This window comes from Melozone crissalis, unplaced genomic scaffold, assembly GCF_028551555.1.
Source record: "Melozone crissalis strain CALT ecotype California unplaced genomic scaffold, PUWL_Pcris_2 ptg000068l_1, whole genome shotgun sequence".
Lineage (NCBI taxonomy): Eukaryota > Metazoa > Chordata > Aves > Passeriformes > Passerellidae > Melozone > Melozone crissalis.
The window spans coordinates 12,802,302-12,827,696 of NW_026535846.1; the positions used below are offsets into that span (position 1 = coordinate 12,802,302).

Consider the following 25,395-nt stretch of genomic DNA (forward strand, 5'->3'; position numbering starts at 1 on the left):
TTGATTTTTTTTGTGGTTCAGCAGCAGATTTGTGTATTTCTACACTAAAAAATGTTCCTATATATATTTTATATATTCCTATATTCACTTCAAGTGATTTGAACACATGACAGTCAGGTAGCACACTGGGTTGGAGAAACTCCACTGTTCTTAATAAGTACCTCCACAAACAGCCCTCCTGTGTGTGCTTGTGGACATATCTCCTGTACTGTATTTCTACAGCAAATTACCTGGGTTGGGAAGCTCTGGGTTCCATCTTTAAACCAATTCCCTGACAGCATGATTCTGCTCTCAGTGCCACCATCATGAATTAGTTTTCCTAGGCAAAATTCAAATAGTAAACACCATTCTATGCAGGGTATTGTAGTCAAAACATAAAAACTCTATGAGTGGAAGTGAACTTGTGTGGTACTTGACTTCACTCAACACCAAGAGCTATTGCCATTTGTGACGGACAAAAAGAATCCATAACTTTAGTGTGTACTGCAGTGTCGCCATTCCTTGGCTTGTGATTATCATCTGCAAGTAACATTTCTGCTAAGCACTCAGTTTATTACTGCTGCACGACTTACAGATTATCAAGGTTTCAAGAGAAAACAGACAACACAGAGATGAAATTATGCTGTGCTAGCAAAGATGGACGAGGTGATCTAAAAAGATCTTTTACATTTCTAACTACACTGATCTTATTAATTATATATTTAAATCTAAGCAAATATATGAAAGCAGGACTGAAGAAGATAATATAACATTCTTGTTCAGTTAAAAACTATCTTTTCTTGTTATTCTTTTTCTTAGAGCTGAATAGAAAAGCATAATTTGAAGTCTAAACTTTGAAAATCCTTTCATCAGAGGACAGTAGCTAGGCTGATGCTCTTGGAAAGAGGTATCAGGGCTCTCCTGAAGAAGTGAGAGCATTTGCTTGTCCTACCATGCTTAGACATTAGTGCTGAAGCCTTGGTTAACATCTAGCCCTAACACATGAGATGTAAGTGCAGAACACATGGCAGTCCATGCAGAAAGCTGGAGCTCAGGACAGTGCAGGCTGCCCAGCTGGGAGGGTGATGTTTGAGCAGCTGGGTCTCCCTGGCTCAGCCCCTGCCCCACTCTGCTCCCCCCTGACTCTGACCCTGCAGTTCTTGATACAGGAGTGAAGCCTGAAAGCTTCTGCTCCTCAGCAGGGATTCCCTAAGCTCTCCACTCTGGGCTTGGCTTTCATGTTTTCCCATGGGCTTGGTGATCTTAAGGGCCTTTTCCAACCTAAATGATTCGAAGGTTCTGTGTCTCAAGTGATGACAAGAAAAAATGATTAATTTCCCATCAATCTGAAACCACATTAGATTTTCCTTCATGTCATGCTGGAATTAATGACTCTTGCTGAATTGCTTTACAGGCACAGGGCTATTCCCCACCCAAGCATGCACAAAAAAAGTCCTGTTTCTGAGAGCTGAGCAATTAACTCCTGTCTACAGCTTACCTAGAGATGAAGCAGTGATTACTCATATATATCCTAAAATATTCCCCATGCATTCATGTCTTTAAGAAGGGATTTTTTTTCACTGACTTGCCATTTTGCAAGCTTAATGGAATGGAGTTGAAACTTTAAAATTAAAAACAAATGTCCTGGTTTTGAACAATAGTAATGGAATAGCCCGTTGGGTGACTTTGCCCCAGAGGGTCTATGTTCAAAGAAAAGTGACAGCAGCAAGCTCAGGCAGCAGAATAATCCTATCAGCAGAACATTCAAATTATTTTATAATGAAATAAAATTTGCAACTTATATAGAAGCAGCAGATGCTTTAAGACCTCCAAATTCACTGCCCCTGAATATATGCAGAATTACAATGACAAAAGGTGGCAAATGTTGAAATTTTAATGACACCCACTGCACTTGTAATCATGTAAATTCCATTACTACTGAAAAAAAGTTCACATGACTGTTCTAAGCAGTAATGATTTGCAGTATCATACTTTTATGCTATTTTTCTATCTTTATTCTATTCTATTTCAGGTTAATTAAATCCTGATGTTATTAACAGGTATTCTAGTAAAATCAAGAATTGAGAAATGGCATTAATTTATTCTTAGACTTTTTCAGCTGAGGCATGTGGAGGAGCATACTGAATAGTTTTGTTTAGATTTTGCCATGCAAATAAATACATATTAGAGCATTTTAATTAATTGACCAAAAAATATGACTTTATAATATTTTAAGCTTTACGTTTGAGATCATATAAAAAGACCAGGAAGGTTTCACATAGGTTTGTCAATATCCACTTGACTTTAGCACTGCATTTTAGGGTGAATGTAAACAATAGGTTTTCACCTTTTTTCATCAAATTTCTGTTTATATGAAAATAAGGATTAACATCTACTGTTGCTGCAGTAAAGATTGAGAGCCTTTTCAAAGCTGTATCTGAAGAATTCTGTAACTAAGAAATGTTTGAGGAGACTGAGTAATGACCTTATGTTTTGTAAAGCTATAGAGGTTGTCTCATCAGAAAAGTGAGAGGTCTGTCCCTTAGAGTTTACAGTTTGCATATTTAATTTAAAACATTAACATAGAACTGTTCCCTCACTCTATTGCTCTGCTGTGTGTGTGTGTGTGCAAGAAATCCAGCATTTCCAGGCTTGCTAAGAAAGCACAAGCTCAATTTTTGCTGCTGCAATTAGGGCTGAGCATAAGAATGTAAAGTACAGAGGTTATCCTCTGTTATTTTCTATTAATTAGCCACAAGCTAAATGTGCTATTTCTAAGCTTACTTTCCAAGAGAACAATGAAAACATACTAGCTGCAATAAATGTGTAGATTTAAAAGCAAAGTGCTCTTGGCTATATTAATATTACTTTTATTAATGTTGAATTATGTTTGCAAGAGTATATTTTTTGTTTTTAATATTACTTTGAACATCAGGAATGCCACATTGAATGACACAGGCAACAAAAAGGATTTTAGTAAAAAAATACTAATAACTCTTCTTTTACCCTTATTATGTTTCCTTTTTGGAAAAGTAAAAGCCCCACCCCTCCCTTATCCTCCTTGAGTGCCCTTTAAATCAGGACACCGTTGACACTTTGTTTCCAATTAACAGTAAAAACCTTCTTTGATCCCTTGACTTTTTTATGAGATGAATTTATATTTTCTAGACTAACATGCATGACAACATAATTCTCCACACTCATTAATATTCGACTTCTTTGCTTTAATGAGGGAAACGAAGAGGAATGGAATGTCATCTGCTTATCTAAAGCAGCAAGGGCTCTGCTAATATTCACACACAAAACACCCCCATTTAAATAACATTGAAATTGTGACACATTTGGCCAAAACCAGGTCATTCAAAGTTAAGCCAGACACACTCGGAGCTGAAATAGATCTCTATGCAGGATCTTCCAATGTAAAGTGTTGGTAAATCTGTGTTTCTACTTGATTTTTTCATATTTTTGAGGTATGATCTGTGGAAAGATTAGTAAGTTTATTACAATGAAATGATGAACCTCTGGCATCTGCTGATTCCAATGTGATTCACTGTTGTGTTTCCCATAAACCTTAGTGGGATCCTTAGAGCTGAGAATAGGCACAACTCCTTATTCCAGCTGTGGTTTTGACCCTAAATATCTCTATGGCAGAACTCCAAAAAGAAATCCACATTTTTGTTCTGAATCCATTGAAACTTAATTGATATTAATATAATTCCAAATTTTGATAAGTTTTACTACTACAACTGGATTCAAATAAAGCATATGTATATCCTGTATTCATTCTCAAGTGGCACAAAAATTTGCATTCAGAATTTTGCATCTAGTTTGAATGCCAGACAACTCTTGCCAAATTTAATGTGAAATTTTCTTTTGGAATACTTGAAATAAATTGAAAGAGTGTACTCTCCTTCCCTATTTCCTGTTTCTAACTATTATGAAGATATTTTATAGTACAAGAATATTAACTTTATGTGATATGAGTACTTAAAGCTCCAGCTTCGAAGGCTGAGTATCTGAAAATATCCCCTAGTTACTTCTTAAAATAGCTACTCACAGTCTATTTAAAGTTGTGCACTAATTCTTGAGTAATAGTTTAATATGATTCCTAATAACTTATGTTACTTTTGCGCTTCTAGAAGGACTTTGTTTTGGTATAGGAACATGATTGTGTAATTTTTTTCATGACTTTGAGAATTTTTTGGCACAGAGTATTATGGATCTTTGCAAAGAAATAGAGATCTATACCTGTAATACTTTTTAGTGCATGATGGACAGTCTTAGGTCAATAGCATTACCACTAAAATGGAAAATGCTGTACAGAATGTCCAGAAAAAGTCTCCATCAGCAGCAAGCCTGAAAACCTGAGAACAGATGTGACACTATTAGTATACAGATGGACTTTAGAGAAATACACAAAGATTTCAGTCAGCTAAGGATAAAATAAAATGGTGTTGAGGTATAGCTGGATAAAAAAGAAATAAATAAGAGTTAAGTCTTCATATCCTATCCGAGATTTTTTTAGTGAGCTGGACTTGAAAGAAGCTTCTTTTAAAAAGCATTCTGTATTTAAACAATGTATAAAAAAAGATTTTTTTTTCCTTTGTGATATATTCTTTAGATCAGTCCCTTTTGCAGCAATTTTCCTGGTATTGGATGCACTTCACCTTAGGATCTTGATATCAGCTTCTGATATCAGCAAAATCTGAATGCTTCTGGAAAAAAATTATATACAGATTAAGTGTTAGTGGAATCATAGTTTTTCAAGTACTTTGAAAACTTGTCAGGTCACTCATTTTCTCTGTACAAGCTTTTCTGTACAGCTGATATTTTTAGTATTGTAATGTTAAATCTTATGAACAGTTGTGACCAAATCCTGCACTTTCCACAATGGTTGAAGTGAATGCAAGCACATTAGCCATTGAATGGTGCACTGAAATGCAGTCCCTGAAATTTCATCTGATGGATGGAAGGACAGACTGAGAGCAGCTGGGGAGAGGCTGAGGGCAAGGCCTGCTGTGTGCTGCAGGTGGGGCTTCCCTGCGTGTGAGAACATCATCCTGCCTCCTCAGCAGTGACTTGGGAAGGGTTTTGTGCTGCACCTGGGGTGCTGGCATAGGGGAGAGGTGAGAAAGCACATGAGAGAGGTGGAGAGATGGGAGTGGAGGGGGAGGAGATTGCAGGAGATTGCACTGTACCTGTCCTGATCATGTCACCCATGGGATTTTCATCTCTGTCCATGGCGATCCACTTCTCTCAAACAATAAATGTAAAGCAAGGCATCAAATGGCAGCAAGTTAGTTGCACATCTCATGCCTGTAGGGTTGGTTGAGATTGTCTTCAGTCCCAAGACACTCTTCTACTGTGCTCATTACACAGCAAAAATGGGGCCTTAACTTGGGATGACTCAGAGGCCAGCCACAGATAATGCTGTGCAAATATATTGCTGCAAAACAACTATTCAATATGTTCATCTTTTAACTCAGGGTTGCAGTGTTATATTTTCCATGAGGATGACAAATCTGGGGGCGGGGGGGAGAGAAGTAGATGTAACAAATAGATTTTAAAATTAGACTTATCAATATGCTGTGAATACTGGATTACATCCACTCAGTAAGAGCAAAGGCATACAGATCAGAATTCTTAGATAACAAAAAGGAATAAACTGAGTATAGTAATGGAAAGATATTCACTTCTCAATATTCATCGCAGCTATATCAAGCTAAAGGACTTATTTATATTTATAGATTGAAGCATATCTCAGATGATATAGTAATCTAAAGTTTTAGTGCTGTGAGAGAAGTCTATATTCTCAGCACCAAAAGATCTGCTGGCTTGAGGAGCAGACAATGGCATTGTAGTTTTCTCAGTGCTACCATGCCCTGACCTTCAAGTGTCATTGTTTTGAAAACTGGATAAAGTTTCTTTCTGTCCCCTTCTATATCTTTGCCTCCTTCTCAGAGCTGCTAATGAAACCTTCTCTTAATAGTAGTTACTATGGTATTAGCGATGTGGATATATTCATCACCAAGCATTGCTGTGATATAATTGGCTGCGGCCAGATGGGGCACGTGCAGTGAAAATTATGTTTATTTGACTACAGCTGAAGACCAGCACCAAGACTTAATCATTTTCTTTACATGGTACAATCTAAACTATTTAATTTAATAGTCAGTTATTTTTCTACCACAGAGTAGAAAAGAATGTAAAGGCAGTCCATTTCCCCCCTGAGAGGCAGCTTTTATGGACAGGATGTTGTTACTGGAGCTGGTGGCTGGAGGTAGAGGGGAGGCACACTGCTCCTGCCAGCTGCATGGCTTCAGCTGCACTTATGTCTGATGTCACCATGGGTCTGCTGCTCTGTATTTGAAATGTCCTCTGGATAAAAATTTCCATCACAGCTGCCTTAACCAATTGACAGAACATTCTGTCTGAAGGTGCAGATGTGTGGCTCCCAGAGCAGAGATGGATAGCTGCTATCAGTACTAGAAGAAAATGAGCCTGTCTGCCAACCATAAACTGAAACATGTTCTCACGATCAAAGATGAGAAACAATGTTCACCCTTAGGAAGAAGGAGACTCCTTTTTTTTTTCATACTGATTTCCTATTCTGATGTAGACTAAATACCTAAACACACACACTATTGAGAGCCCCATGGAAATAGATTTTAATAACTTGTATTGTAAAGATATCTTCTTTCAATGGCTCTCAGAGAATAGTGGGAAATCCTGAAATAAGCAGATTAATGTCTGTAGAACATTAAAGAATAAAACAGCCCATACTTTCCAACAGATAGCTGCCATTATAAACCTCTCCTTGCTTATTTTGCTTTTTCTTCTGTCTGTCATATCAGAGCAACCCTTTGAAAATATGGAGTAAATATGACTCAGACTAGCAGAGCACTTGACAGAGCTACTGAAGCTCTTTGGTGCCAGTAGAACTACTCACAGCACGAGTGAGACACAGGTTAAACGCATCTGTTCTGAGGATACTGCAGATCAGCATTATTTTTCAAGAGGACTGAAGACTGCAAGGCAAACCTTTGTTCAAAAGCTAAAGGGAAACTTTGATACATGCAAGAATTTCACTTAAAAAGCCACCACTGTTTTGGTGAGCTGTACAATTTATTATGCACCGTTTATCAACCTAGGAGCGTATCCAGGTCATTACAAATTTGATGTTTGCTTACTCAGTGATACTGCTTCCTGTACCTATTTCAGTGACAAAAATAATTTTCCTGCTGTGTTTCTCCCAGTCAGACCAACAAAAACTGAAGAAACTGAACTGAATTTTATTTTTGGGCTTGTATCAGTTGCAACTTTTGATTAATTCTTTTACAGTTAATTCATAGCTGAAGCGCAAGACAAAGGCCAGAATTCTAGACAAAAGAGAGAAACTCAGAGAATGAAAATCCATGATTTAAAGATGTTTGTATAATCTCTTCTCAAAACATAGACCTTCATTTGCAGTTCTGCAATCTCCTTCCAAAGTGAAAGCCTTAGTAACAGTCACATCCAGATGCTATCTTAAAATTTTTAATTACAAAGTATTTCCTTCTATACACTGTCCCTTAAGGGAAGATAAAATTTGTGATATAATTCAAAACATTGGTATTATAAAATCGATAAATTATGTCATTTTCTTACTTGACATCTTTGACTAGATTATGAGATTTTATGTTGAACTTAACTTAATTTTGACCCTGATAAACAGGCAACATTTAAAAAAAATTACAGTAAAGTAGGGTAATCTGGAATCACAGTGGTAAGATATAAAATGCCCCAGTGTTACTTAAGGAACCATTTTTCATTGTCTTACATTCTCAGATACACAAATTGAAGAAACTCCCCCAAAGCATAAACCAGCCCAAGCAAACAATGTAAGATGAGGGTTTTCTGAGATTTACCTGCTCTCTACTGGCCTTTATCTACTCACCTGCAAACAAGGCTCAGTGCTTGTGGATATGTTGCTATCAAATTTGTAGGTTCTAGATTAGTGAAATGAGAGGATATTGTTTTCTGTCATTCAATCAAGTTATTCCATTGACTTAACAGAATTCGTATGATTACAATTCCTCTAGTGTCTCATGAAAGCAGAATAATTTACACTGTAGTAATATATTCAGCCATGGTTGACAACAGCATTAAATAAAGTGCTGCTTCCTTTAACTGAGGTATCAAAAAGAACCAGAAAGGGCAAAAGAAAAGGGAAAAGTAAATAAAATTATACCTCATGGAAAGAGAAAGCTCTTGATGAAAAGAAAATAAATTTTGAAATTGTGACAACTGAATAGGAAAGCACAGTAGAATCAGATGAATCAGAACACCCTGGGCAAAACATCCACAGTGTGTACTCGTTAAAGAAAACTCTACTGAAATAAAGGAGCAGATAAAGAGCTGTAAGAATCAAAGCACATATTAAGTATGCTGAAAACCATTTACAGAACGGGAATCCTAATTCAAAACAAGTGCATTTGCTATTTATCAAACTGCTCAAAAAAAGGACATTTTTTAGTTAAAACATTAATGCTCCAAGACGATACCTGTACAGCAGAAAGATAAATATGTGCCCGTTCTTTATCAGAATTTCATCTGACTTCTAAGAAAGAAACTTGACTGGAAAACTGGCGGGATACAGAGCTAAACTTTTCCCCTAGAATTACCACAGTAAAATACAGACAAACTGCAGAGGCAACTAGGGTTGTCATATGTCTAATTTCCTTTGTCTTCTACTTCCACAGCAGTGTGTGAAAATATGAAGGTAACACAGAAGCTCCTCAGGACCCTAACATCTGTACATTGTTATTAGTAAAGTACAAAAAAATCTGGTTTTCTCTGTCATCCCATTTATAACAGAATTGCTTCCTAGCTCAGCCTCTGTTACTAATTCTAAATGAATGTTGTCAAATTGCAAAGTGCATATTGTTGTCAGTGTAACCTGTTATTACACGCTAATGCTGTGTGTTAATGAAGTGTTAAATATCCAGAGTTGCCAACACCTCGATCCAAGGGAATATGAACACTATGGAATAGATGTGATACATGGCTAAAATTATAAAAATTATTGATAATTGCTTGAATGAATTTTTAATATAAATTAGGTATATATTTCTAAATTAAGATATCTAAATAATCTAAAGGGCCAGATCTTGGCTTCCATCTCTCTACATTAATTTCTTGTAATTCTCTTTCTTTAGGGTTCAATCCTCCAAAGTGGTGCAGCTACATTGAAAAGGCTGCACACTCTTGCTTTGTACTTGATAATAATAGTGTTCAACACTTCGTAAGCTCATGTCTTGAATAATCAAACTTATTGATATCAGTAGCCTTATTCAATATTTAAAATTACAGTTTAGAAATGTACTCATTTTTCATGTGAAGAAAGGAATATGATGAAAGTCTACAGGGCAGTGATGTGCCTCAGAAATCATTCTACTGAAATGAATTACTTTTTTGACTGAGTAACTTCAGAAGGCATTCACATCAATATGGTTTATAACACGTGGAAAGGAAAATTGACAAGAATTCTTTGGAAAATAGAAGCAGTACTTTCTCACCACTTCATAAACACTGAAATATACATTGTTTTATGTAAGGATGAGTGAAGGGGTTGAGATGTTCCTTGCCATCCAGCCTTTTTAAGGAATCAATCTTACTGAAAACCACAAAGATGCAAAGGTATCAAATGTAAAAGGAAATGACATTGTTGAGTGTGGACTCTGCTGTCACAGACACAGGAGCACATTAGGACAAGCAATACTACTTTTATTAGTAGCTGTCCTTTCTAGGAGATTGCTTAACTCAGCCCATTTAACAACCTGTTCCTTGCTTTTACTTTTCAAAATGCATTGACATTTGCCCTTCTTATTTCTGGATGCAGCCAAACAAATCCAATAGACTGGGTCCAAGTATGGAAAACAGCAGTGTCATAAAGCTTAATTTCAATAACAAGCTTCAGCAGCTCAGAAAATGCATACTCTTCATTCCTCTTACAATGGAAAGAAGTATCATTTAGCCTCTAACAAGGAAAGAGGTAATGAGATAAAGATTTAATGCATGTGTTTATAGGAGGCCTGTGTGAGATTATCAACTGGAGCAAAAGTTTGGTTTTGTTTGATGGGCTTTCGAAGGGGTTTTTTGGGTCATATCTGAAAGTAAAAATTTAAATTTCTTGAACATAGATTAATAACAATTTCTTTTAAAAAGAATAGTATATTGGTGCAAAAGAATTTGTGCAGGAAGCATTATGTACCTGTCTTCATGCAGCTAAATATCAAAAGTTATGTAAAGTTCTTACATTTTTCTCTTCTGTTCTTCCACACAATAACAATGGGGATTTTTCACATTCCCATGACATACTTTTCATTGATAGAGACTAATGTTCTTTGTGTCAGTGCTGTTCAAACAGAAGAAAAACCAAGGTCTGGAATATGGCCCAGCTGCCAAACTGGGAGCAGGACCTAATAATTTGTGTAGATCTAACTTAGTGCTTGATTCCTAAGTCAGTGACTCTGAAACAGTGCCATAAGAGTCTTCAGTTATTTTTTGCATTACTCCCACATCATCAGCCAGTGAGGAAGCAGGAGCTACAAGGTAGGTCAGACTTCTTCCTATTTCCCCTCAGCCAAGATTGATTCCAGCACCTCTGGCTGCAGTAACTCCTTTGACCCTTGCAGTTTGCATTCCATCAGTTCTGCTCCTCCTGCTTTTTATCTCCAGCAAGGATGAGGGAATGGGATTCAGGAAGAATGTCAGCAGTGAATCCAAAAATCTGAGAGCCATCACATTTAGTTGCAGTTACTGAGAGGCTTGGCTAGTTGTCACTTTTATTAGTTTTGAGAAAAAATAAATGTCTGTAATTCTTTGCTCTCCATGACCACTGAGAGTTTTATGGAACAGAAGCTCTTTCTGCATTTGATAGGTTATTCAGCAAAAGAATAATTACCTCTGATGAGCTCTCTGAAAAAAAAAGTTACCTTTTTGTGACAAATATGTAAAATTATCAAACAACTGAGAATTGTGGCATTTATAGTAATGCAAGATCTTTGAAAGGGGGAAAATAAATAATGCATTTAAATCTGCAAAATATTATCTTCAGCTGTAAAAATTTGGTGAGATAGATACTATTTAACTATGTTGCATGGCAAAGCACAGCTTTAAGAAGTATTACTGCACTTTTCCTGCACTCTGCCTATATTTCATTATTATTTCTACTCATGACTCATAGTATTTCTACGTTTTTCTACTAAGATTGACATATCTCATTTATTTTCACACCAGAAACCTTTCCTATGCATTTCCACAGCCAGATACTAGTTTCTTTTAAATACTATATAGGCTTAAGGCCCTATTTTTCCAAATTCTAAAATTCAAAGCTCAGGGAGCTGCTATACTATGTGTACATCCCATCAGTAGACCAGACCACAGGATATGTAATAATATTTCCATATCAAGTTAAGGCTCCCTATTATGTCTGTGTGTATATATATATATAAATCTAAACATATATGTGGGCTGATCAGTTTGCAAACAACTGAACTGCACATAATTCACTCATTTATAACCAGACTTTTCATCCAGTCATTGGTTTTTATACCAAATATTATGTTAGATTGTTTGAAACTGATTCTCCTCTTCCCATCCAATACACAAACAACTTAAAGAAGCCTTAGGTGAAAGAAGCATGAGGGAACTCTCGTGCTTTTGTTCTCATTCCAATGAGAATGATTGCGTTTCTGATCCATTGCTGCACAGTGAAAATTCAAATTAAAGATTTTGCACTTAGGATGAATAACAGAAACATTAAAATTTACTTCAAGTATAGCAAAACTGTAAGTTTAACTTACTGTCCTATATCCCCATGTGTTATTCAGTCAGGTTTACATACTCAATACATTTTCCCAAAGGCTACTGCAGATTTACAGTGCATTCTGCTTTCCTGAAGTACTTGCTTGTCTACAAAGTAGTACTGATAAAAATTAGATATCAAACAAATGGGATGGGTGTCAGAAACTTATAAATAATGAACTGAATGCTAGTTTAGTAATAAATATTACAGAAAAGACCAATAGGCTCCAAAAGTGTATTTCCCATATAGCTTCTTATTTAAAGTGCAAGGGTGTGATGCTGTTTAGGAGGCTGAATTATATATATCTAGATTTCTAATTAGTCCAGCTATTAACCTTTTCTCCAGTTTCTCTCTTTGGTGATATACTGTAATATAAATTCCATAAGAGATTACCTTGCAGAAAATATGGTTTTTCATAAATGCCCCATGCATATTTCATAATCACTTTTAATTTATTTATTCTCCATCTGATTCTCTACTGTCTCATACTGATGCAGTTTTACCTGTGCAAGATGGATATGAACAGAATTTTGTGGTCACTTAAAGAAAATATGCCCTTTTTTTTCTTATTTTTTGCCTTTTTTTTTTTTAATGAATATGGATTACAGAGCTTCCAAAGGGTTGAGGCAGCTCAGAACTTCAGGTGTGGAGTAATGTACCTAGCAGAAATTGCAGGCAGACCTAAGGCATTAAATTACTGTGCAACAAAATTATCAAGTCTTATTCCCCCTGAGCCCACAGTTGCCCAAGCAGGAGCGTGTGTACATATATATCTATATATTTGTGTATACACACACATATATACACAAATGTATACATCTATGCAAAGATCTCTGCAGGTCATCAAGATTTCTTCACCCATATCTCTAAATGGGCTATTTTTAAAGAAGTGGCATCAGAACCTTCTGCTCAGAGCTGATGAACGCCAGTAAATGGGTGCCCATTAATGCTGCATTAGCACTGGAAAACTGCTGCACCTCACAAAAGCCTGCCAGAACACGACCCAGGCTGGACTCTTAAAATGGCTGCACATGTATTTGTATTTTGCCATCCATTCAGAAGGTGAAAAAAGGAGAGATCAAATCATCTAACTCTTCACAGGAACTTCTGAAAAACCAAACACAATGCTGTTGTGCTGGAACAGTTTCAAACATATCTGTTTGAAAAATGCTTGTTTTAAAGATATTTTAATTAATTGTTCTGTTGCTTCATATCTTTAGAACAGTAGGCTGATGTCTATAGGGATTTCAAAAGTCAAAACTGACAGTACATGTTTAACTATCATAACCACCCAGCAATTACACTTAGCTTCTGCATTCTCATCTAACTAGCCCTGCAATCTAGGAACTTCTCTGCATATTGGGATTTCTGTTAAAGTTAGTATTAATGAAATAGAGTTTTAAATTTCCCTAGGCTCAATCTAGACATTAAGAATATAAATGTAAATTAGCAAAGGAGAGCAAGCAGCCTTGAATACTAACATTTTCATCCACGAACTTTTAGTTAAAAATGTGCTTCAGAATGTGAGATCCAGCCTTCTGCAACTGGCACCCTCAAATTCCATTAATAATTATCAGAATATTTCTATGATTGTCTGTGTGCTTGCTATAGCACTGTAAGACTCAGACACCCTCCAGTTACAGATTATTACCGTCTGTCTGATAAATAATTCCTGTCGAATTCCATTTTTACTTAAGACTGTTTCTAAAAAGATTCTTTTCTACTTAAAAAAAAATCCAGTTATAGAACAAATGTGACCACAATATTCTACTTATTTCACTTTTTACTGGCAAGACAAATCTTGAAAATTCATTGCCTTTTCCTGACATTTTTATAGCCAACTGCAGTGCTTATTTTCATTGCAGTGTATTTTGTATGATTATGGGTGTCCACACTCTGCTTTCCTTGACTCTCTATCCCCATCACCACTGACAGTATGTTCTGATGGTAAGCAAGTGAAAAAGAGATAAATAGTGAGAATTACTTCAAACTATTGACATGGTTGGTAGTGAAGCACCAATTCTAGTTACAAAACCTGAGATTTTTATACTTGAAGAATAGTTCCTTTTAAAACTTTTGATAGTGATTAAACACTCATTATTTGTTATGACCAGCTGCATAATCTAACTCTTTACCCACTCAGAATCAAAAATCTCTTTCAATATATGCTGATAGCAATGACCATAACTAGAAGACAGTAAGGGCTGGAAGGACAATGATGATACAAACCTCACTTGAAGTGCTGAAAAAATGTTTGTGTTTTTTGTGGCTATTCAGGAGTATTATCTCGTCGGAACAATTGGGTTGAATAAATTAAAAGGAATAGTTTGTTATAAATAGAGTGATTGTGAATGCTTTATATGAAAGTATTTTTATCCTGGTTTTTTTTTTTGGTGTAATGAAAAAAGTGATCAATCACAGAACTAAAAAATAAGCTGGAAGGGATCTCAAGAAATTTTTGATCTTACTCCCACAGGGAGCCTGGACCTTTCAAGTTTGAATATTCCCAAAGATAAGACCCCTCCAGGCAACATGTTCTAGTATTTCCATGGTGAAAACATTTCTCATAATATCTAGCTGTAATTTCTCATGTGTGCCTGTTGCCTTTTTTCCTGTCCCATCCTGCTGAACTCACTCCAGAAAGTTGCTGTCTGCCTCGTACTAGGGGAGCTCTAAACCATCTGTCAGGTGTGGACTCAGACATCCTGCAGAGAGGCACAGCATGGCTTCCCCACCTGCTGCAAGCAGCCTGGCCTGCTGTCTTTCAGGGATATTTTGCTTATTCTTGTTCAGTTTGTTCCTCAGGATTCCCAGGTGCTCCTGCTGTCCTGCCTCACCTCTGCACTGTACAGGCTCGTGACTCCTCTGCACTCACCTGCAGGACTTGGTCTGACCCTGACTGAACTTCCTGAGGGTCCTGTGAGCCCTGGGCTGTGCAGAGACCACCCCTCTACACTTGATATTATTCCCAAATTTGCACTCTTGCCCACTCTTCAGGCTGTTAATAAAGGCATTATATGTTCTTCTGACATCAACAGAAGAGAAGGAATCTGACAGGTATCCATGTGGATGGATGAAATGGTAGATTTCTGTGTATTCCTGTTTTTCCAAAAGGAACCATATGAATTGACAATATTTTAAAAGATTAAAAACCTTCTCAATGAATCTTGAATAAAGAAGTATACATAGATTTTCCTGAACACCTGCATGATAATGATGCAAGCCTCAGAAGAGTTTGTGTGAAATATGTGTTAATTTACTACCTCAAAAAAACCCCACATCCATCAGTTTCAACATGCAGTTTTTGTGAGAGTCATTTGAGAGATTTTGCTAACAAATACAAAGCTGAAAAAAAAAATGAATTCCCTTGTAAAAATTTGAAATTCTCTATTTGCTCCAGTGTAAGTGATGCTAAGGGATAAAGATATCTGACAGTCTTCTACACCAAGCTTCGTCATTTTCAATAAGTATTCCAGAAATTTGCTAATGGATTGTATCCTAAGCTTTGGGTCATTTGGTTTGTTTCATTTGGGTTGAATTTCTCTTCTGATTTTGTTTGGTTGGTTTTATCTCATAGATAATGTATTTTTTAGCACAGCATTCCTTTTTATGTTACTTATTGATTTTCTGACAGTTTCAGCCTCAGTTCTGAAGACAATTCAATGTCTTCCTATCAAGTTAATTTTGGGTACAATATCTGAAGTTGCTTAAGAACAGTAGCAAATTAGTCCAGCGTGACTCTCAGTCACCTTTGTTAAGGGACAATTAGGATACTAGCCTAGGCCATAAATTTTATTGCAGTTTCTTGCAAAAGTGAAGGTGAACAAGAAAATTCAAGGCATCACAATTGTCAGTGAGATGCCTCTTAAAAACCATTTGGTTTAAAAGCATTTGACATAATTTAAAGGACATTTTTTGCTAGCTTGCCTCCTAGGAAGCACTTGGGAGTCTAAGTAAAATTTGAATGTTTATGTTTTAAAGCACTTTTAATGCAAGAAATCTGTGTATAATTATCTCTAATTAGTCATCTCTTCCACTGAGACTTATACTAAGCATTTAGTTTTTCTCTACAGCAGCTATTTCCCAGACTTCTTTAATAACTAGGACTGTCTGACAAGCTGAACTCAGGATCAGATTTCAAACTCATTCCATTCTACCTGTTGCTTCAGGACATTTCTTAATGAGGCCAAAGTTACTTTCATGTCTAATTAAGCTGAAGAGATTAAGATATTTAGGTCTTGTTTTTGTATACTCTCCTAAGGGAAAAGTAAATACATAAGCAACAGAGATCAGCAGAAATACAAGAAAGAAGAAAAGCAGCAGGAACACAGGGGATTATTATGTAATATAAGGGAACAGGAAAAGGCTGGATAGATTATCTTTCCTAAAGTATGTTCACTTGCCTCAAAAACTATTGCACTGAACTGTGAGTTCTCCCTAACATGATAATATGTACTTATCAGATGAATCTAAAAGAGAAATATGGAAGAAGGGACTTTGTGTCTTTATAAAATATATCTGAAAACAGATCCTGATTAGGATTTCCTATTTATATAAAAACTGGAAGGTAACCATGAGACTGATGAAACAATGTATCCAAAATACTCTATTAAACATGCCTTTATGTTCCTTATCTTCTCCAGTGTCAGCTTTCAATGCAATGAGAAGTTTATTATTTCATTTGGGAAAGAAACGATCCCTGGTTTATGGAAGCTTAATCTCTCTTCAGAAGTGCTTTACCTTAGTTCCACCCTAATGGGCAAGTGGATAAACTCAAACCTCTTTTAGCATGCATTCATATTCCAGAGTACACATTTCAATTGAATACTTTTCAAAAATGTTTTTTAATAGTCATCTTTCTTAGTAAAAGGTTTCTCAAATCTTCTCGTTTAGGTACAGCTTTCTGCAGTACCAAAGAAGTTCCTTCAAAAGGCAGCAAAGCATTTAAACTAATCTTTTCATAACTCCAGCTCCTTTCAATTACCTGGCCGTGCACTTATTTATACATTTTGCATGTTGCTTTCATGTGAATTTATGGGTTTTCTCTTTTTTTTCTTAAGATCTGAAAATATATGGATGCTCTTACATATTTTTGCCTTTTTATTCATGACCTAGAATTCATTTTTATTTGGGTCTTGGAGGGAAGCTGGGAGATCCAACTGGTCTGTTTGGAGGGTTCTGGAGTTCAAACCAAAATAATGAAGAAAAAAGTTCTCTGTGTCAGTTGGAAATTGATTTTTTTTGTCTCCCAGTTTATCAAAAAAAGAAAACCCAAGAGTTTAATTTTGAACAAAATGTTTTATCTTGATAGAGAATATTTCTTATAATTAACTGAAGGCAAATGAAGTAGCTGGTACTGCAGGTACACACCGGCGGCCACCACCCAAGCCAGGCTTCCTGGGAAGTGGCGAATCAGCCCCTGTGCCAGGAGCATCAGCACCACCTTGTGTTCGTGGGATGGGAAAATCAGCCCGGAACGCGCCTCCCCAGGCACCCACACCGCAGCGCTGCCTCTGCTCCCCACAGCAAGCTAACGAAGGAGCCATATTTGTCAGAAATATGCATAATTTTTGCTACTGTAAGTTTAGAATAATCATAATATCCAAGTACATGAGAATTTATCAGGAAACTCGCTTGCATTTTTGGTCAATGCGTTAGACAGCAGCCGCAGTGTATGAACAGCCCAACTACTGCCAGATTTTTTCAGTAGGCATCTTGCAACAAGATAGCTTAGAGGTGAATTTTGTGAGAATGTTTGTAGTTATTTACAGGAGTTCTTTCTGAATGTGAGACATGACACTGGAAAACCTATTCTTTTCTTTGAAAATTTAAAAAGGGAACAAAGGAGACCGGTGTCATGTAGAGATGGAGAGCCTTGAGAGAGAGTCAGTGTCATGTTTGGATTCCTCTTTCATAGCCTGTAAACATCCTACAAGGCAGTGCTGCTTCCTTCAGTCTTTTGCACGGTAGAAGCTGTTGTGTAAACAAATCTATTTCTGGTACATTTTTTCCACCAACTTGACTATGAAAATGCATCAGTTTTCATTCCTTTTTCAAAAAAAATTCACTTCTCTCTATCCACTTGGTTCTGGGAGTACAGTTTCTGGAAAGAAATATCCCATCAGAAATTGCAGTTACTTCTCTTTTAGTTCTACAATATGAAGTACAGTATCTTGGGACAAAAACTTTTCAAGAACTGGTAATAATATGGGAGAGCAATTTCATAGTCAGTTTTCTACACCTCAGTGTATTTAGCCTAGCTTCACAAAAGTCAGGTCTTCCATCTGAGAATGAAACAGAATAGCAACTGTCCCTACTTTCTGGCCCCTTTTGGTCCAGAGATAAAAAACTTCTGATTGGTGTTTGACAGCTCACTTTCACCTCTCTCATCTTGAAAAATTTGAATGTTCCCAGACTAAGTGCAAGACTGTGTGTCTGTACCTCACTTTAGTGCAATGTATCAATTTTCAGTACACACATAACTAGAAAAACATATAATGGCATGGTATGCTGATAAGTGTTTAAAAAAATTATCCTGATTCTCTTTTACCCTTCAGTTAGTGCATCATTACGGAGAATTTGCATTGGGGACAGTTAGACTTCTGTTTTGATCATATTTTACATCCACGCCTCATGCACTTCTATCAGACTGATGTAAGGTATCATTTTAAAAAATTGACATTTTCCAACCCACTGTGCAAACTCTGCATGAAGGATCAGTCTCATTAGTTTTATCAAGTGTAAACCTGGGTTTTTAAAAAAAATGCAACCTTGTATGGTATGGTTGGGATCCTATGTTGATGTACATCACAGGCTCTCCCTCAACAGTGTCCTTTTAGAGGTTGACAATGTCTCTAATGTCCTTGTAATTTTTCTCCCTGTTCCAAAAGGGGCAGGGCACTGTTATTAGTGCTACTCAGTCCCTTCTGTCACTTTCTGTCAGACAGCTGGGATCTCAATGCCCTTTATATTTCAGTAGTTTACTAGCAGTATTAAGGGGCTCACTGTAAATATTCTATCACCTTTCTGAAATAGTTTTTTTCTGTTGAAAAGACAGAAAGAACCAAAGTCTTTCCAGTACCTTAAAAGCCAATAAAAGAGCTGTAATAGAAACTTCTTACAAGGACATGGAGTGACAGGACAGGGGGAATGGCTTCAAGCTGCCTAAGGACAGGTTTAGATGAGGTATTAAGAGGACCTTCTTTGCTGTGAGGGTGGTGAGGCACTGGCACAGCTTGCCCAGGGGGCTGTGAATGCCCCATCCCTGGAGTGTTCAAGGTCAGACTGGATGGAGCTCTGAACAACCTGGTCTAGTGACAGGTGACCCTGCACATGCCAGAGGGTTGGAATGAAATGGTCTTTAAAGGTCCCTTCCAACAAAAACTGTTCCATGATTCTATGGAGTTGAACCTTGTATTTTGTGTGTTAGCATTGGGATGTGGCTGACCTCTTGCCTCGGTGTTTTGAAGCCTGCTAACTGTAAGAAGGAGTAATTTCCACAAACGGCAAATCAAACAACCACTTCAACTATTTAGGGAAGTGTCTTATGTCTCACAGTCATCAGGAAAGCAGTCTAGTATAAACTGGAAAAATTCTACACAATTTCAGAGAAGTTTTTGAGGAATTCATCTGATTGAAACAACAGAGGCACAAAGAAGAACTTTCAGTGTCATTCTCAGAAGCACAGACTGACAGAACTTTGGTGAATGGTGATAATCCTACCCCAGGTGGGTTGAAAAGTTCCTCTTCAGCTGTGAGACCAGCAGCTTTGTCTCAGGCCTCAACTCAGATTGTTGCAATGCAGTCAATGATCTTTATTCCCCCAGGAGGAAAATTTAAAACCAGTGCTTCAGCATAACTTGGCAGGTAGAGACAATGACTCACTCAGGAGGCTCATCTGAACTTGAGTGAGCCAAAGGTGTCAAGCCAGTCCTCAGCATCAGTCTGCAATGATGAGTGCTGCACCTGTGCACTCGAGATACCATCCCCTGCTACTTACAGAGAAAATCTCCACTGCAGAGCTGTGATGCTACATAAACCTACCTGTGTAAGAAAATTCCATTTAGCACCAGTATTTCTAGAAATATTTACTTGCTGCTTTCTTTTAAACTAGATTAGCAGGCTTGGCTGTGAAATCTGAGGGTCAGAATTCTTTTTTCTAAATGCATTTAGGTTTGATGCACTTAAGGACTCTTGTTTCCAGGTACAAAAATATTCATCCTGATCCTTGGAAAGTTCTCTATCTGTATCTGTTCCTTCCACTGGAGCATTTCCCCTTAACTCTTATTGTCCTGCTCTTATTATCTCACAGGATGCCCACTGGGATCTGCTCCTATTTCTGTTGGAACTTGTGTGTGACACACCCAAAATTCCAGACTTTCTTCTGCATCTTTTTCATGGAATAATACATAGTATCTGCATGGTTCTCCAAGCAGATCTTTTGAGTTTCCCTAACTCATTAGGGAACATCCATGGGTATCTGAAATTATCACATATCTATATACATATACATCAGACACTCCACTTGATACCTGGGAACAATTTTCCACTGCTGAGTTGCGCCACGTTATTTCATTTTCCTCAGCAGAGGCTGAAGAGACAGAGGTAGAATTGAACATCCACCTCCAATGGTTATCTTTTTATGCCTTCCCTTGATGAGGCTACCATCTTTTTATGAGTACTATATGTTAATGACTACAACAGGCAATTCTATAGGATTGCAAGAAGAAGAATTATTATTAATTTGTGTTCCTTGTCTGCCCACAGCAGACCAATATTTACTTGACTTTGGTACTATCTTAAAACCTGGAATCCAGATGAGTCAGCTGTCTTGGTTTATGTTTCTGTGACTAACATGGTGACTTCATTCAAGACCTTTTTCTTTCTTTGGTTTTGAGTTATAGCCATGTTCAATCCATGGTATCTAATTTTTGTGTTAATGAATGACAAATGTTAAAATCTGTCCAGAGAGAGAAGAAACCAAAACAAACATGTCCACTGGGAAGGAAACTTACATTTTACTTTAGGCTCAGAAGAACTCAGACTGATCTATACTGCTGATGTTTATTACACCTACCAGGACTAAATCACAGAAATTTGAGAGGACTGTTTTGGCTTAAAATAATTAACTTCTAGAAATAGTTAACGATGAATATTGTTGAATAGCTTCAAGATTAATGAGAAATAGATTTGGTTACTTCTGGCTTTTCTGGGCTTCCTATGAAAATAATGTATTGAATAACAGATGATTTTACCTAATTTATTATTTTTTTTATTTATGCATTCCAAGATATTACATAGGTACCTTGAAGATGTTAATTTCTCCAAATACTTATATAAACACCATAAATTAAGTGTCTGAATGACGTACGTTCTGGGGCACAGCACAGAGTAAACAAAAGGACTCCACTTTGGGTGGTCCATGCAGAAACTTACGAAAGATTTACAGAACTTACAAAGAAGTAACAGCGTTAGTGAATTGCACGCTTTTTTCACAATGTTTCCCTGGGACTGAATGCGCAAGCTAAATGATGTAGATAACCTCAGTGATTTTTAGGAATTAATAGATATGTGTATGCAGCATCCATGTGAACATAGACCAGGATGGAGACAGACTGATGAGCCAGGTCCAGCCTCACAGGCACACCTTTTCCAGTTCCTTGCATTTCTTCAGCACAATAAAATTTTTACGAATAAGTGCTGCTGCAGAATTAGCTGTTATGAGAAGAGCAGGTGGTAATAACCTTTACACGTTGTATGCCTTCTTGGGTATAAACCGTGTAGAAATGATGAAATTATAGAGATCATCACCAGCTGAAGTTCCCCTCCGCTAAGACCAGGGACTCTTAATTGAGGTGGCCACAGGAGATCCTCACTTTAATAAACTCACATCGCGAAAGGAAAGCTGCTGAAACACCTTGTATAAATCAGCGTCCCTCTCCCACGCCTTGATTCCACTATCGGTCTGATCCCCCGAGCAAGGTAAATTATTTAGGCGTTCTGCGCTACATCCCAAGGCAGAGGCCCGCCGGTGCGGCGTTCGTTCCTCCCTTTCCCCGGGACGAGCGGCGAGCCGGGGCAGCATCCCTCCCCGAGGCGAGCGCAGCCGCCTCACCTGCCCGCAGACTTGCCGAACTCAGCCCGAATCCTGCACGGCCACGGGCGGGGCCGCCTCAGCCGCCGCCGCCCGGTCCCTCCCCCGGCCCGCGCCCCCTCATTCCCTCCCTCCCTCCCGCCGCGGGGCAGCCCCGGCCCCGCTCGCGCCCCCTCAGCCCTCGCCCGCCGAGGTCGGCGCGAGGCGGCTCGAGGCGCGGCGGCGGGCAAGGCGCCTGCGCAGCTCTCCCGGGCATGCTCATTAACAGCGGAGGAGCCGAAAAGGGGAAAAAAAAAAAGATAGAAAAAAAAGAAAAATCCCACCCTGAGAGCGAGCGGCGCCGCTGACACTACACCCGCCGGAGAGCAGCGGCGGCGGCAGCAGCGGCGGGGCTGCGCCGCGCCGGCCCCGCGTCCCTTCACGCCTCGACTGCCAGCGCCTGGTGCGGGCAGCTGCGGGGCGAGCCGCGGCAGCAGCAGCAGCCGGCGCGTCCCCCCGGCGGGGCGGAGGGGCCAGGGCGGGCTGCGGGGGAGCCGCCGGCAGCGGCGATGTGGATTTATATTGGCCCGCGCCACAGCCGCCGGGGAGCGGGGCGCGGGCACCGCACCTAGAGGCGATGGGCGAAGCCGTCGGCGGGGCTGAGCCGGGGCGCTGCTGAAAGTTCAGCCGGTGGCCGCGCTCGGTAAGTTTGCCGGGGAGGCGGGAGCTGCGCCGCGGGCGCCCGAACTTCGCGTTTCGCGGGGGGCAGCGGCGTCCGAGCCGGGGCGGCGAGGGGAGCGCCGGGCGCCGCCGGGGATGCCTTGCCCCGCCGGAGCGGGAGCCGCCGGGCGATCCCGGAGGGGTTTTTTGGATGGCACTGGGTGTGTACGTGCGGCTCCGTGCGCGCTGCGCGGGCGGCGGTGCCGGCGGGCGGCTGCCGGGCTCCGGGGCGGTGCGTGCGGGCACCGCGCGGCTGCGGGAGCGGCGCCCGGCAGCGGTGCCGCGCTCGGGGCTGAGCCCGGCGCCCCGCACGCCTACAGCGGGGCTCCTTCTCCCGCGGTTGCCGGGCACGGTGTGTGGGCGCGGAGCGGCGCTCTGACCGCGGTGCCATCGCCCCGGGCGGCAGCGGCTCCCCGTGCCCGAGGCGGAGCGGGGCGCGGCGCGGTGCGCGGCTCTCCGCGGGGTGCGGCGAAAGGCGGGGCGCTGCCGGGGGCCGGGCTCCGGCTCCGCGCTGGCGTTGCGGGGCCGCTCGCATGAAAAGCCGCATCTCGGTGCGCGCAGGGTGAGGTGGCTCCGCCGGGGCAGCGGGACCGCGCTGCTCCCAGCTGGAGGATGGAGCAGCCTGATGTCTCACCGCTCCGCAGGCGTAATCTGCTAAACGTGTGCTTGGTGTATTCTCCTGCCACCGGTTGTGGGATCTGGTAATCTCCTTTAGTCAAGGCGTGTGTACATACAGGCGTTACGCTGCTCTGCTGCTTCCAGCTGTTTTTTCTCTAAAACACCTTACGGCTGCAGCTCGTGACTGACGGTTTAAGCTTGGTGTGTGCTCAGAGCAGCTGTGGATATGATTGTGGTACATAGTGAGGAACCTGCCTCTGTAGTATTAACTGTATGCTCTTACCGTGCTGAGTGGCAACACGTTTACCTTAGCAGATCTGGGCTGTACGTGTTCTAATACTGAAATCAATGCCAACAACTGCCCACCTTCCCCTTTATTTGGATTAAGTATATGCTACCTCTTCAGGCTGTGTAGTAACTAACTATCTTAGTGATAGTCTTTTATTGATTGTTTTCCTGATATTCAAGGATTGTAGATACCCATCTTGATTGTGCTGATGCTTCCCTGATAATTAACGAGTCAGATACACTGACTATGGAAATAAATACCAACTGTCCCTGTGGTGGGGCAAACATCTCAGACATCTTCTGTGTCTCCAAATGGTTTTGCAGTAACAAACCCCCACCACTCCTAGTGCCTGGATTTTACCTGTTAATTGTGAAGCTTAACGTAAAGCAGTTTGATATTTGAAGTATGGAATTGCTGGTGTTGTAGTGAGCACTTTGTGAATCACAGAGAGCAAGATAAACTGTAGTAGGGGAAGAGCTATACACCCGAAGGTGAGACACAGCCCCAATAGATTTCCTTCTTCCTTGTCCATAGTTTCTTTTCAAAGCTTATTTTATGCATGACCCTTAATGCTGTGGATTAATCTCAAAACACTTTTTCACAGGCAAAATGCAATCTTCTTAATAGCCTGCTATCCCCATAGATATCATATTGATAACATAAATTCATCAGAAGTTGATACTGTAGTTTTAATATAACTGTGTGTCTTGGGGATTTTGGCTTGCTGGTTTGTTTTAAGAACTCAAATCTCTAAACTGCTGGGGATTTTAGGAACCTCTTTCAGTCTTGTGTGTTTTTTTATTGTTGTTTTTGGTGTGCTTTTTTTTGTTTGTTTCTTTTTTTAATCACAGTTTTGTTTCAAAGAATGGTTCAAAGTTTTCTGAATAACACATATCCAGTAGAATTTTTCTCTGAATATCTGATTTTTAAAAAAACCTCAATCAAAACCAAATAAAATCCCAAGACAATTATATTTCAAATACTGAAATAAAAATCCTTTATTTTAAAGAGAACAGTTCCTTTCAGTTGCCAAATTTTAAGTATTTAAATGATGTGTATAAATAGCAAACGAGAAAATTCTTATTAAAAGCAGCTTTTAAGAATGTGGGAATGCAAATTACTACTCTCAACACTTCAAGTAGTCAGATGTGGAAGTAAATGAACGTATTGTATTGATGGCTTATGTGTAAAAAAGCCATTGAAGTGCATTCAGAGTTCTATAAAAGCAGTGTCATTTGAGGAAAACTGTGGCAAAGGAAGTCTATTACTCATTTGATGTGGCATCATAGTTAAAATGGTAGTTTTGAAAACTGAAGAAATTACCTAGTTGCTCACACGTGTGACTGTAGTCACATATGGAGGTGTGCAATGTTCTGCTCTGCAGTAATGGCTTAGGAACAGGTAGATGCATACTTCCTTCTTGCTAAAGAGATAGGAAATTTAGAGAATTGGTGTTGATGTTAATTGGAGCAGGCAGGACATTATTTCAATGTGATTCATGAGGTCTAAACGGTATGCATTTAATTTTTAAATGGTCTTAATCTGAAAAATGTAAGAAGAATAATGCTGCTTAATTTATCACAATCTTAGGGCTTTGAATATGGGAGAACAGTCCTCTTCATTTGGTCAGGAATATTTTTTGTTCCCATTGTACAGACTAAGAGAACGATATAACCTGTTTTTGCTTCTGTCACAATGACTGCCAGTATCTCACAATGACTGTGTGGGACAAGATTTTGAAATGTTTTAGAGTCCAGATATAAACTATGGTGATGGAACTATGTCTGAAATTCACGAGTTTCTGTTTTCTTGTCTGTTTCTTGTTCATTTCGATGTGCCCATTGATTATATTTGACAGTTCAGCACAAC

At 39.3% G+C, this 25,395-nt stretch overlaps 1 protein-coding gene across 7 annotated transcripts in view; it reads left to right on the forward strand.

The window, feature by feature from the left end:
• The window catches only part of TENM1 (teneurin transmembrane protein 1), a 775,300-nt gene that overhangs the window by 446,508 nt on the left and 303,397 nt on the right, over window positions 1–25,395 (forward strand). For 2 of the 7 annotated variants that reach the window (XM_054289926.1, XM_054289925.1), the window contains exon 1: window positions 22,438–22,602. The exons of the other annotated variants lie outside the window; for them this stretch is intronic. The gene's annotated coding sequence lies outside the window, so the exon portion shown is untranslated. Of the gene's footprint in view, window positions 1–22,437; window positions 22,603–25,395 lie in introns of those variants that run through there. 7 annotated transcript variants of the gene reach the window in all.